The sequence below is a fragment of the Ornithodoros turicata genome, chromosome 1, assembly GCF_037126465.1.
Source record: "Ornithodoros turicata isolate Travis chromosome 1, ASM3712646v1, whole genome shotgun sequence".
Lineage (NCBI taxonomy): Eukaryota > Metazoa > Arthropoda > Arachnida > Ixodida > Argasidae > Ornithodoros > Ornithodoros turicata.
The window spans coordinates 122543004-122556007 of NC_088201.1; the positions used below are offsets into that span (position 1 = coordinate 122543004).

Consider the following 13004-nt stretch of genomic DNA (forward strand, 5'->3'; position numbering starts at 1 on the left):
AAGTCTCCTGTTGGCAACTTTTTAACATTGTATATTTTCCCAATGATCTTTTCTAGTTCCTTTGCTATTAGGAAAGGAGATATCTTAGACAGTGGCTTTGTTCCATCCTCCGCATGCAGAACAAGGAACTTTGCATACCACGGTTCAGGGGAGAAAAATTGAAGTGAGTGCTGTTGATGTGCCTCGGTGCGGTGCCTCTTGGGGCCCCGATCATGTTTTTTGGATTGTGTTGAGTCCATAAAAGAAAGTGGGTGCTTCAGTGCAGGTGGCGTGCCACCACCGACCCCAACAACGGGAACGTGCTCTGCACGTTAACACTTCCCCTGCACTATACCCTAGTGCAGCTTCTGGAGAGTGAAAGACTGCCCAAGGTTGAGCCTTGCCGCCAAAGAAGATGAAAAGAGGAAAAGGAGAGAAGGAAGGAGACCAAGGAAGAGAAAGTAATGAAAGGGAAGATGGCGACTAGCTCAATAGTCCTGGCCGGACCACCCGACTATGGGAAGCAGGGGCCAAAGCGGTGTATTGCTTTCTCGGAGGGGCCCCGAAAGGTCCGAAACAACCTCCGGGTCCACTCAACCGCCAGGATCCCCTTTTCCCCAGACACGGGAAAGCCACGCACAGCTACACGTGGGGGTCTCCCTCCCGCGGCGAACCAACCGTGAGTGCAGGAGGGGGCTACTGCGGCTGCTGCAGGGCGATGGGGGCGCCAAGTTCCCGACGCCGGGAGTTTCCCCATAACTGGCGCCCAACTTGCTTCTGCTGAACCCGTCTGTCCGGCTGCAGGGAACATGAAGCCAGGGTATGTTTTTTTTTTAGTGATTATTTTGTACTAGGACGTTAAAAACAGCTCAGCGCTGCGGTCCTGTGACGGGGCGGCTGGCATGCTTGTGTTGAAGACAACATGGCCAGAATCCCCCGCGGTTTATTGTTTCCTTTTTCGAGGTGGCTTCGGGGTTCCTGCGGTGCCGGGGGGAGGTCGGGCGACGCCCCGAGTTCTGACACGCGCTCTTCCGCCTGTCCGTGTAAGGGACCAAATAAATTAGTAGAGTTTTATTTTCGCAACCTATAGCTCATTACGTTTATTTTTTCTCTGTTCGAAATTGTTAGCTAACGGATTCAGAACCTCGTGGGTCGGTTTCCTTCGGTGTATTTCACGTTTGTTCCTCGAGTGTTGCAGTTGCTTCAGTACCCGAGACCCAGGAGCGATCGGTTCCCGGAATGCGCCACACATCCCCAGCCATGAGCGTCTCTGCTGTCCCAGGGGAGGAAGCTTCCCGAACCACTTGCTTCGGTTGGGTAAAGGCTGGTTAGACGGTAACCCGCTGTCCCGGGCAGTCACGTCGTTCGGGACATGGTATCTGCAGTGCCTTCCCCAAGAATGTCTCGACTACGGTGCCTTCAGGGCCGTAATCAGACGTAGCGACTCCATGCTTGGTTGGTTCCACCGCCGCAGGCACAGCGGCACGCGCCGTTACGCTTCTCAGATCACATGACTGTCTATCAGACTGTCATGAGTATCGTGAATATCGTGTATCAGGGCATCCTGTAGGTTGCACTGATATCAGATTTGTCGCACGAGCTATTCCCGCCAGTGCCACCCCCTTTTGCTTCTATCTCCGAGCATATCACTTTGATAGCTCTGAAGCGATAGCATGGGAAGATCGTACTTTCACCGTATCTTCCTGCTAAGTTTTGCGTCTACTCGAATGAGTGCCGGCTTTTAGCTGGTTGGGATGAGCAAACAATGATTCTAATGTGTTGTTCTCCCATGCATTTGATCCCTTCGTATTCATACAGAGGACGATCACCGCAGGTAGGAACTTGAGAGGCCCGCCTTGCTTCAACCACGCGGACCAGAAGGCTGTCTAGCCGCAGAATCTCCGCTAATTCACTATTTCGGTCACCAAAACCTGGTGCTCGCGTTGTAGTGTGTTTAGTGTGATTTCCGTTATGCGGTCTTCCACTGGTATATTCGGGGGGCGCTTTTCCAGGTGCTCGCAGTATGGAGTCTCCCTCTTACTGTTTCCCATTTCTTTTCACGCTTTTAACAGCTATTATGTCCCAGCCATCTCGATTCCCACAGAGGACAAGGAAGACGCCGTATCAGGGACGCTCTCGGTCCCCTCTACCAAGGCAGCGTTCTGCCGCTACCTAGACACTCGTCAGCAACGGCTACGCAGTCTCCTGGGCTTCTCATTCCAAGTGGTCTGCACAGCCCTGCCCTCTGAGGACCCAGGACCCCTCTCGCATCCCAAGGCCGTTCCAGGGCTGGACACTTGCCGAGAGGCACCCGGCAGACCCTCTCCTACCACTCTCGCCGGAAGAGCAACCCGCAATTGCTTTGCCCGGACTCTCAGGTCCCCGAGATTAATCGTGCCGCCCATCGCCGCGGAGAGTTGCAACCCTCCTGGTCACGACTTAGCCGCTGCCGTGGCCACCGTTCGCAGGCTACGTCCCGATCTCCTGCGAGACACAGACGAAGTGGCGCCGGCACCCCCACAGAGGGACGACGACCTCATTGACTTGGACGTCCCCGACGATCTGTGAGAACTGTGCGTGTTGGCTTGTGGGTGGGGGAGTATGGGGTGGCGCCACCTGACATCTCAAACAGGACACTGTTATCGCCAGGGTGCGCTGCCGCAGGAAGCAGATCATTTAAGCGCGCGCTGACGGCGTTTTGGGGGTGTGTGCTCACGGGACTGGAGCGGAGGATGCTTATCTGTTGCTGTACCACGAGGCACGTCTGGTTGCTGTGTGCCAAGGTAAAATAAACGTTGGTTGTTCGTTCAATTGGCTGAGTGTCTCTGTCCCTTCGCGGGCTGGGCGGACCGGCGGGTACGACCACGAGAGCGGGGAAGTTTCCCCATAGCTTTTATCAAAGCTGACGCCAAGGAATTTGTATTCGTCATGTACGGCCAGAGCATGATCATCGATAGTCAGTGTGGGGTCCGGGTACAGTCCCCTATACTCCTAGAAAACAGGACACAAACAGTTTTTTTCAGAAGAGAATTTAAAACCGTTTTGGTCGGCCTATTTGACTAGTTTGTTAATTGTGAGTTGCAGTTGCCTCTCACAAGTACTCAAGTTTGTGGACGAATAAGGAATCTGTACATCGTCCACATACAAAGAGTACTAAATAAAAGGGGGAATAGCGGTTGCTATTGAGTTCATTTTAACTAAAAAAAGTGTTATGCTCAGCACTGATCCTTGCGGAACTCCATTTTCTTGAATGTAAGGCCGTGATAGCGTTGTCCCCAGTTGGACTCTGAAGGTCCTACCTTGTAAAAAGTTGGTTATACAACTGAGAAGTCTGCCCCGTACTCCTAACGAGTAGAGGTCTCGGATGATACCACACCGCCAAGCCGTATCATAGTTTTTTTTTCTAAATCAAAGAAAAAAGACGCGCAGTGATTTCCTCTGACAAAAACCTCTCGGATAGTGGATTCCAATCGTACAAGGTGGTCTGCTGTTGTCGAACGTGCATTTCGAAATCCACATTGGTTAATATTAAGGCAGTTATTAAGCTCAAGATAGTACATCAGTCGGTTGTTAACGATCCTCTCGAAAGTTTGTCATTCCCATCCATCCCTTCGAAATATAGTTGTTGTCCCTAAGGTTTCGGCCAAACAGCTTCTCGGTGCAATATGTCGGGAAATGGTTATGTTGGAAGCACCCTTCTCAGGCGTCAGGAAGGGGATGACCGTTACTACTTTCCGTGTTGATGGCATTTGGCCCTCTTCCCAGATGTTCTTAAAAAAACTTCAGCAAACATTGTTTAGATTCACTTAACAGGTGAGTGAGCATAGCATATGCAATGCGGTCTGGCCCCGGGGCATCGACATTTACTGAAGACAGTGCTCTCAGGAACTCTTCCATGGTAAAGTGCTTTTTATATGCAGAGTTCGATCTAACTCGTTACAAGTAACACGTTACTGCAACTAAGTTCTTTTTTTGTGTGTAACTTGTAACTTAACTCGGTACTTTTGCGCCGTGGTAACTTTCAGAGGAACTCGTTTCTTTTTTGGGTAACTTTGCCAAGGTAACTTAAGTTGAGTTCGAAGTTGATTTTAATTCGCTTTTCACTCACGTCCACATATTTTCTTGCTTGCTCTCCGGTTCCTTCATGCCATTTTTTTGCCATTTTGTGATATTCAATGAATGACAATATTCTATTAAGGAAGTAAGAACCGCTGCCATTGAAATGAAGCTGAACCATTGTGCGCGCACTGGGAGTAAGATGCAAAGCGTTCGAATAGACCTCTACCAGAGAAACGTCATCATGACGTTGGTAGACAGACTGAAACCGAAACAAGTCGGAAGGAGAGGGCTGGGTTCCATGAACAGGAACTTTTTCAATGCCCCCCAGTGAAAGAAAAGTAGGACCGAAGGTAGTGTCCCTTTCAGGGACCATCGGAATCCCCTCAAGACTGTGGCTTTCGGGCGCCACATTGTTCACCTCTCGCTTCGAGCGTAGTTCAACTTTACCAAATTTGTAGCGCTGCCGAACACTATGACGTCATTTGTTTACAGACAGGGAGAGGTCCATTGTTGGACATAAACGAAAACGATCTAAGCGTGTTGCACTCCACCGCAGACAACTAAAGGTCTAACTCAACTGCTCACGCGCACTGCGCGTGCTATTACCTAATGATATTTTGTGTCCGAAGAAACTTGGAACTAACTTGTTCATTTTTTTAAGTAACTCAGTAACTGCGAGTTACATTTCAGGCTGAAGAACTTCGTTATTAACCTAGTTTCATTTTTCGCACGGTAACTTAACTCGTAACGACTTCTTTTTGACGGGTAACTTCTCGATCTATAGTTGTATGCAGGGTTCTCGCCACTTGTGACTGGAATGGCTTGTTTTTCAGTTTGTCGCTTTATGGAGAGGAAATTGATGATGATGATGATGATGATTGGAGTTTAATGGCGCATTGACAACAAAGATCATAATGCGCCACAAACTGAGGTATGATTGAGACAGTGGTGATGTTATGGTTATTTAAGAGTAAACATGATGACTAATAAAAGATGAGCGTATACGTGTAAAACATTACTCTGCGACTACAAAAGGTTAATAACGCCAACGTCTCTCAGGAAATCAAAGACGCTTGTAAAAGGGACGAGAGCCTCCTCACCAAGCAATAGGGCTGGGTGAAGAGGTAAGAAGTATTTATAAAATTCCTTGAAGTGATGTTTGCGATGGATTTCATGATGTGTGCATGTGATGAGTATGTGTACAACAGACAGGAGCTGACCATAGTGCGCACACTGAGGTGGCACCTCTCCCCGAAGTAAGAAACCGTGTGTAAGGTACGTATGGCCTATACGTAACCTTGCCCGTACAGTGCACAACAGGCGGTTTTCCAGCCGGTCTCCTGTATCCTGAATGTGAGGTTTAATTAAGTGGAGCTTGTTATTTGTTTGTGTGTTCCAAAAGGCTTGCCATATTCTGTGCAGTGATTTCTTGAGTGCCGATCTCATGTCTTGCACGGACATCTCAAAAGGTGTGATGTCATTTGGGAGAGCAGCTGCAGGTGCTTTATCTGCTAACTCATTGCCTTTGATGCCTACGTGGCTGGGCACCCAGCACAAGATAAGGGAGTACCCCTTTGTCCTTACCAAACTGGCTAAAGATCTTGCTCGCTGCACAAGAAAGTTCTTTGTTGAGTGCTGACTACAAATTGCGTTAATGGAACTCAAGGAGTCTGTACATATAACAGAGGACTTTATGGAATCTTGAAGGATGTAGTTGAGAGCCAAGATAATGGCGTAAACCTCGGCAGTAAAAATTGATGCAAATGTTTTTATACGATGAGACCTTGTGTGCGCGCCACAAATCATGGCACAAGTCACTCCTGCACTAGACTTGGACCCATCTGTGTAAATCTCAGTATGGGTATCAAAGCTGTCTTTCAAGTGTGCAAACTCTTGTTGAAGTACTGATGAGGCACTGTCTTGTTTCTTGTATTTTGACAAAGAGGCGTCAGACCTTGGAGGTGGTTCCCAGGGTGGGAGCTTTCTGCTACACTCTACAACTTGTAGGTCACAGGACGTGAAACCGTGGCAATCAAACTCCGATGCAATTCGCAAGGAGAATGGAGGGACCACAGAGGGCTTGTTAATAAACAGCTGTTTAAAGCGTGTGTGCTTGACGCAAGTCGAGGCTGGATTTTCGGGTTGACTATGTATTCTAAGTGCGTACGACGTACCGAGGTAAGAACGCCGTCTTTTCAAGGAGCATTCCTTTGATTCAACGTATAGACTCTGTACTGGAGACGTTCGGAAGGCGCCAAGCACGAGCCTGAGCCCCTGGTGATGGACAGGGTCCAGGGCTTTCAACACCGACTCGCGAGCAGAGCCGTAGACAAAGGACCCATAATCAAGTTTCGAGCGAATACATGCAGTATACACTTTGTGCAGTGTCTCCTGGTCTGCACCCCAAGATCTGTGAGAAATTATTTTTAGAATGTTTAATGATTTGACACACTTTATCTTTAGGTTTTGGACATGAGCCTTGAAGGTCAGCTTCGAGTCGAAAGTGATGCCAAGAAATTTGGCTTCTGGTTGAACAAGGATATCTCGTCGGTTAAGCTGCAGTGTAGGTGGTGAAAAGAGTCCTCTAATCCTAGAGAAATGGACACACACAGTTTTCTCAGCTGAAAATTTAAATCCATTTGATGAAGACCACTTGGCCATATTATTGATGGCTACCTGCATCTGTCGTTCGCATATTGACAGGTTCGCGGAGCAACAAGATATTTGAATGTCATCCACGTACAAGGAGAAAGATATGGAGCGTGGGATGACATTGGTCACAGAGTTGATTTTCACAATAAATAAGACAACACTGAGAACGGATCCCTGCGGGACACCATTCTCTTGTACGAAGGGGCGGGATAGAGTGGTTCCCAATCGCACTCTAAAGGATCTGTGCTGGAGGAAGTTTGAAATGCATCTAAGGAGTCTGCCCTCCACGCCAAAGGAGTAAAGATTCTGCAGAATACCGTGTCGCCACGCAGTGTCATACGCTTTCTCTAAATCAAAGAAAACGGATAGGCAATGTTGTCTTCTGACGAAGGCTTCACGGATTGTGGTTTCTAGCCGAACAAGGTGATCCATAGTGGAGCACCCCGTTCGAAAACCACATTGAAATTCAGAAAGGCAATTATTTTCTTCCAAATGATGAACCAGCCGGTTATTGACCATTCGCTCAAATGTCTTCCCAATACAACTCGTAAGGGCGATAGGTCTGTAACTGGCTGGGTTCGATGCTTCCTTTCTTGGCTTGAGAAGGGGAATGACAGTCGGAGTCTTCCATAATAATGGTAATGTTCCCTCTGCCTAAACGCGGTTAAAGAAAAGGAGCAACAATTTTTTTGAGTCATCGGACAAGTGGCACAGCATAGAGTAGGTTACTCTGTCTGGGCCCGGGGCAGTGGCTTTAGCAGCGAATAGGGATCGCTGAAGCCCCACCATCGTGAACCGCTGATTGTACACGTACTCATCACCACCACTCATTGGAATTTTTCGTTTCTCAGTGTTTCTTTTTACTCTAAGAAATTCGGGACTGTAATGGGATGAATCAGAGATGCGTTCAAAATGTTGTCCGAGCGCATCCGCCTGTTCTTGTAGGCTTCCGCACACCTGCCCGTTGACTTCTAAAAGAGGGATTGTATAACTGCGGTGTTCTCCTCTGATTTTGCGAAGTCTGTCCCACACTACTTTGGAGGGGGTACTGTGAGATAGAGAAGACACGAAGTTGTGCCAAGATGACCGCTTTGCTTGTTTCCGCGTCCATCTGGCCTTGGCTCTCGCCTTTTTAAACAAAAGAAGATTTTGTGATGTGGGGTACCTCCGAAATGTACCCCACGCACGATTTTGAAGTTTACGAGTTTCCTTGCACTCGCTGTTCCACCATGGCTTCGGTCGTTTCGGTAGACGACCGGAAGTCTGGGGAATGGATTGTGTTGCTGCATCGAGGATGACGTTGGTAATTACATTGTTGGCCTCTTCAATCGTCATCCTCTCCACAGGGATTAACGACAGGTCACATTTTTTAGAGAAAGCATTCCAGTCAGCATGTTGGAGCTTCCATCTAGGGCGGCATGCTGTCAGACTATTGACTGCACACATATACTTCAGGACCACTGGAAAGTGATCTCTCCCAAGTGGGTTTTCTTCCACACTCCATTCTATATCTTGATATAGAGATGGACTGCAAAGCGATAAATCTAAGACCGAAAAAGACTGACTTGAACAGTGGACGTACGTAGGTGCTCCTGTATTTAAAAGACAGATGGAGGTTGATAACAAGACCCTTTCCAACATTTTCCCTCGGCCGTCGGTTCTTGCACTGCCCCAAAGCGGATTGTGGGCGTTAAAGTCGCCTAAGAGTATAAATGGAGTTGGAAGTTGGCTGATTAAGTGTTCTATATCCCTCTGTGCAAAACTTCCTGATGGTGGCAAATAGACCGAGCAGATAGTGACAATTCTGTCCAGACACATCTGCACGGCTACGGCTTCCAAGTCTGTAACTAAGTGGACTTCTTTGGACGGAACAGTTCCTCGTGTGACGACAGCCACGCCACCAGATGCGCGAGTGGCGTCTGTTCGATCTCTTCGAAATACATTGTGTCTACGAATTGGATTTGGTGTGTGTGTGTTTAAGTATGTTTCTTGGAGGCAGAAACATGCTGCATTGTACTTGTCGAAGAGATCGTTAATGTCGTCTAAGTTAGAAAGTAAACCACGGCAGTTCCACTGGAGGAAGTGGTTCATAACGGTCACACTAAAAAGGAGGAAAAGAAAGCGCAGCACTTGGTGACAACGACTAGAAAGGACTTGTACCATTTAGGGGGGTTGGACCCTTCGCGGGGGTTGTTTCTGTTGCTCATTCCCTTTGAAACCCCTTCCTCGTCCTTTTTCTCGTTTTTCCTTCCGTTGTGAAGGAATGCTGGGGAGGCTCGACGATGACTTCTGCGACATGCAGTCATCATCATCGACCTCCATACTTTGGGTGCCTCTTTGGGAAGGGGTTTTTACGACCCCGTCCCAAACTGATTGTGTGCCATCGACCTTAGAGGAGGCCATGGCTGTTTCTTTGTGGCCAGTTGAACAGCTGGCCTCCGTAACTGCAGGAGTCACCTGAGTGTCTCCAGCCTCCTGTTGGGGAGTGTAGGGTGGGAACTCAGAGACCTGCGAGCAGGTTTGAGTTTCCACAGATTTCCTTGGTGGTGCCACTCCCCTGCGCACCACTTCGGAGAAAGATCCTTTCATTTGAAATTCGTATTGTGTCTTTGCAGCTCTGTAAGGAATGTTTTGTACGGTTTTGATCTTTATGATTTCTTTTTCTTCTTTCCAACGTGGACACGATCGAGTACACCGGGTGGTTGCCATGGCAGTTGGCACAACGGTACTCATTGCTGCAAGTCTCTGGCGAATGGTCTTTGCCAGAGCACTTTGGGCAGGTGGAGTGTCTGTGCCCAAAATGCTGGCACTTGAAACAACGTCTTGGGTTTGGAATGTATGGTCTGACATTGCAACTGAGGTAACCAGCCTTTATATTAGAAGGTAACGCATGTAGTTGAAAAGAAAGAATAATGTGCTTGGTTGGGATTTCCTTACCATCCCTCCTCATAATGATCCGTTTTGCAGAGACCACGCCCTGCTCACTCAGTCCATCTTCAATCTCAGATTCTGTGCATTCGATGAGTTCATCTTCTGATATTACACCTTTGGTTATGTTCAGTGTGCGGTGTACGTTAACATTTACAGGTATGTTCCCGATGTTTGACAGTGTCTGTAGTGCCGTGCTTTGATGTTTGTTCTGTACTTCGACCTGGATATCCCCTGCATTCAGTTTTCTTGCGTTGTAAGATTTACCGATTACTTTTTCGAGTTCCTTCGCCACAACAAAAGGAGAAATATTAGCAAGTGGCTTTCCCTCTTCCTTAGACTGAATTATTAGGAACTTCGGAAACCAAGGGTCTGGAGACAGATCAAGCAGATTCGGTTCAGGTCTCTCGGTGCGGCTCCGTTTTAGGCGCCGATCAGTTTTTTTAGAGTGGTGGTTATCCATGTAAGAAGATATTATTGTTCAGTGCAGCAGGCGTGTCGCCCACCATGGAGCCCAACTTGGGGAACGTGCCCCGCACGCTAACACCTACCTCTGCACTATACCCTAGTGCAGCTTCTGGAGAGTGAAAAGACTGCCCAAGGTTGACCCTTGCCGCCAAAGAAGGTGAAGGGAGGAAAAGGAAGACAGTGAAGGAGTGGCGAAAGAAAAAGTAATGAAAAGGGAGATGGCGACTAGCTGAATAATCCTGGCCGGGCCTTCCAGGACTACCCGACTATGGGAAGCAGGGGCCAAAGCGGTGTGTTGCTTTCCCGGAGGGGCCCCGAAGGGTCCAAAACAACCTCCGGGTCCACTCAACCGCCAGGATCCCCCTTTCCCCAGACACGGGAAAGCCACGCACAGCTATACGTGGGGGTCTCCCTACTGCGGCGACCCAACCGTGAATGCAGGAGGGGGCTACTGCGGCTGCTGCCGGGCGATGGGGGCGCCAATTTCCCGACGCCGGGGGAGAGGAAATTCTTGTTATAATGAGAAGAACGCGATATGTTGTGAAAATGTTGACCGAATAGGTCAGCCTGTTCGCCCAACCTCTGAAATGGAGCCCCATTTACCTGAAGAAAGGGGACAGAAAAAACTGTGTGATCTCCTTTTTCGAAGTCTATCCCATACGACCTTTGATGGAATGTTGTATCTTAAAGGGGAGATAAAACTGCACCACGAACAGCGCTTTGCCTGCTTTCTCCTCCATTCGGCTTTTCCACATGCTCTTTTATATGCAAGGAAGTTTTCTAGAGTGGGGTACCTGCGAAAGATACCCCAAGCTCTGTTCTGTTCTTTGGGTGTTTTTCCACAATCATTTGTCCACCAAGGTTTGGGACATTTGGGGAGATGGCCAGATGTTTGTGGCACGGATTTCATATCACCGCTTATTCTTGCGCTGGTGATAACATTATTCGCTTCTTCAATGCTACTATAAACAAAGGATAAAAATACAAGATTGGCTTCTTTCTGAAACAAGCTCCAGTCTGCCTCAGAAAGTTTCCATCGTAGAGCTCGTGACCTTAGAAATGATGATGATGATGATGATGATTAAGGTTTTTTTGGCGCATTAGCGACGAAGGCCATAGTGCGCCAAGACAATGGTATGGATGGTTAGTAGTTTAAAAGAATTATTTCAATTAAAAAATAATAATAAAATAAAATAAAACAATATATATGAGCCTAGATGTGCTTTAAATACCCAGTGTCTCTTAAAAACTTGTATATATGGCTAAAATCGACTAGAGGTTCATCACCGAGTAGAAGAGCAGGGTGAAGAGGGACCTTGTATTTGTAAAAGAATGGAAAGTGTAGGTGGCGATGATGTTCTAAAAGTGGGCATGTTATGAGTAGATGTATGATAGATAGGTCTGTTCCACAGTGAGGGCACTGAGGCGTGTCGTCCCTTCGTAGCAAATGCCCATGAGTTAAAAAACTGTGCCCAATCCTCAAACGGCTCGATAAAACTTCATGGTGGCGGTTTTCAAAATCTTGTGTAGGTTTGCATAGGCGAGGTTTTACTGTGTGCAGTTTGTTTGTTATCTGCTTATCCCAAAAAGCTTGCCAATCCGTGTGGATGGCTTTCTTCAGTTGCTGCAGCAAGTCATTAAGTGGAATCTCAAAAGGAGTTATATCGTTGCCTAAAGCAGCAGATGCAGCGCGGTCTACTTTCTCATTGCCGGAAATTCCGACATGGCTGGGTACCCAGCACAGTCTCAGCTGGAACCCTTTTTCTTGTATAATGCTGGCCAGGAATTGTGCGCGTCTTGCCAGGAGGTTTTTATGTGATTGAATACTGCAGATGGCACGTAACGAACTCAAAGAGTCTGTGTAGATTACTGTGTGTGTCATGTGTGTTTGTAAAACATGGTTCAGTGCTATGATAATACCATAGAGTTCTGCAGTAAATATTGAAAAGACATTGTTTAGGCAATGTGCCTTTGTGCACGAGCCACATACCATAGCACATGACACTCCAGTGGAAGACTTTGAAGCGTCAGTATATATCTCGGTGTGGTCTCCAAAGCTCTCCTTGAGAATCAGAAATTCCTGCTGGATTTCTGTGGTGGGTGTTTCCCTTTTATTAAACTTTGCAAGTGAAACGTCATATGCAACTGGTGGTTGCCAGGGAGGAGTCAACTTACTGGCAACCAAGGAAGGTGAGTTGTAACTGAAAAAGCCATAACATTCGACGTCTCGTTGTACACGAATGCTGAAAGGTGGCACAGCTCTGGGTTTATTAAGAAACAGCTGTTTGAAGTTGCTCCGTGTCACTGAAGGAAACGAAGGATGCTGAGGGTGGCCGCTTATTCTCAAACCATAGGACAAGGTAATATAAGACCTTCGCCTCCCTAACGACCACTCATTTGCCTCTGCGTACAGACTATAAACAGGGGTGGTTCGGAAAGCCCCCAGCGCCAGTCGCAAAACAAGGTGGTGTACTGTGTCGAGGGCCTTTAGCGTGGACGGTCGTGCTGACCCATAAGCAGGGCATCCGTAATCCATTTTAGAGCGGACTACAGACCGGTAAATGCGAAGGAGTGTGTCCCGATCAGCACCCCACGACCTGTGGGAGATTACCTTGAGTATATTTGTGAACTTTAAGCATTTGTTTTTCAAGTTCCTGATGTGTGCCCCAAAAGTAAGCTTTCTGTCAAACACAACACCGAGGAACTTCTGTTCAGTGCGTACGGGCAGGTTTTGACCATTGATGGATAGTATCGGGTCTGGGTACAGACCCCTTCTCCTTGAAAATAGAACACAAACAGTTTTCTCGGGTGAGAAACTAAATCCGTTTTGACTTGCCCATTTAACCAATTTGTTAATTTTAAGTTGGAGCTGCCTTTCGCATGTACTCAGGTTTGTTGACGAATAAGAAATCTGGACG

At 47.6% G+C, this 13004-nt stretch overlaps 1 long non-coding RNA gene across 1 annotated transcript; it reads left to right on the forward strand.

The window, feature by feature from the left end:
• Positions 1-9479: 9479 nt before the first annotated feature.
• Positions 9480-10248, forward strand: LOC135368587 (uncharacterized). Its single transcript, XR_010414826.1, has 3 exons — positions 9480-9550; positions 9658-9777; positions 10104-10248. It is a non-coding gene; the product is annotated as an uncharacterized LOC135368587 (long non-coding RNA).
• The last annotated feature ends 2756 nt before the right edge of the window (positions 10249-13004 follow it).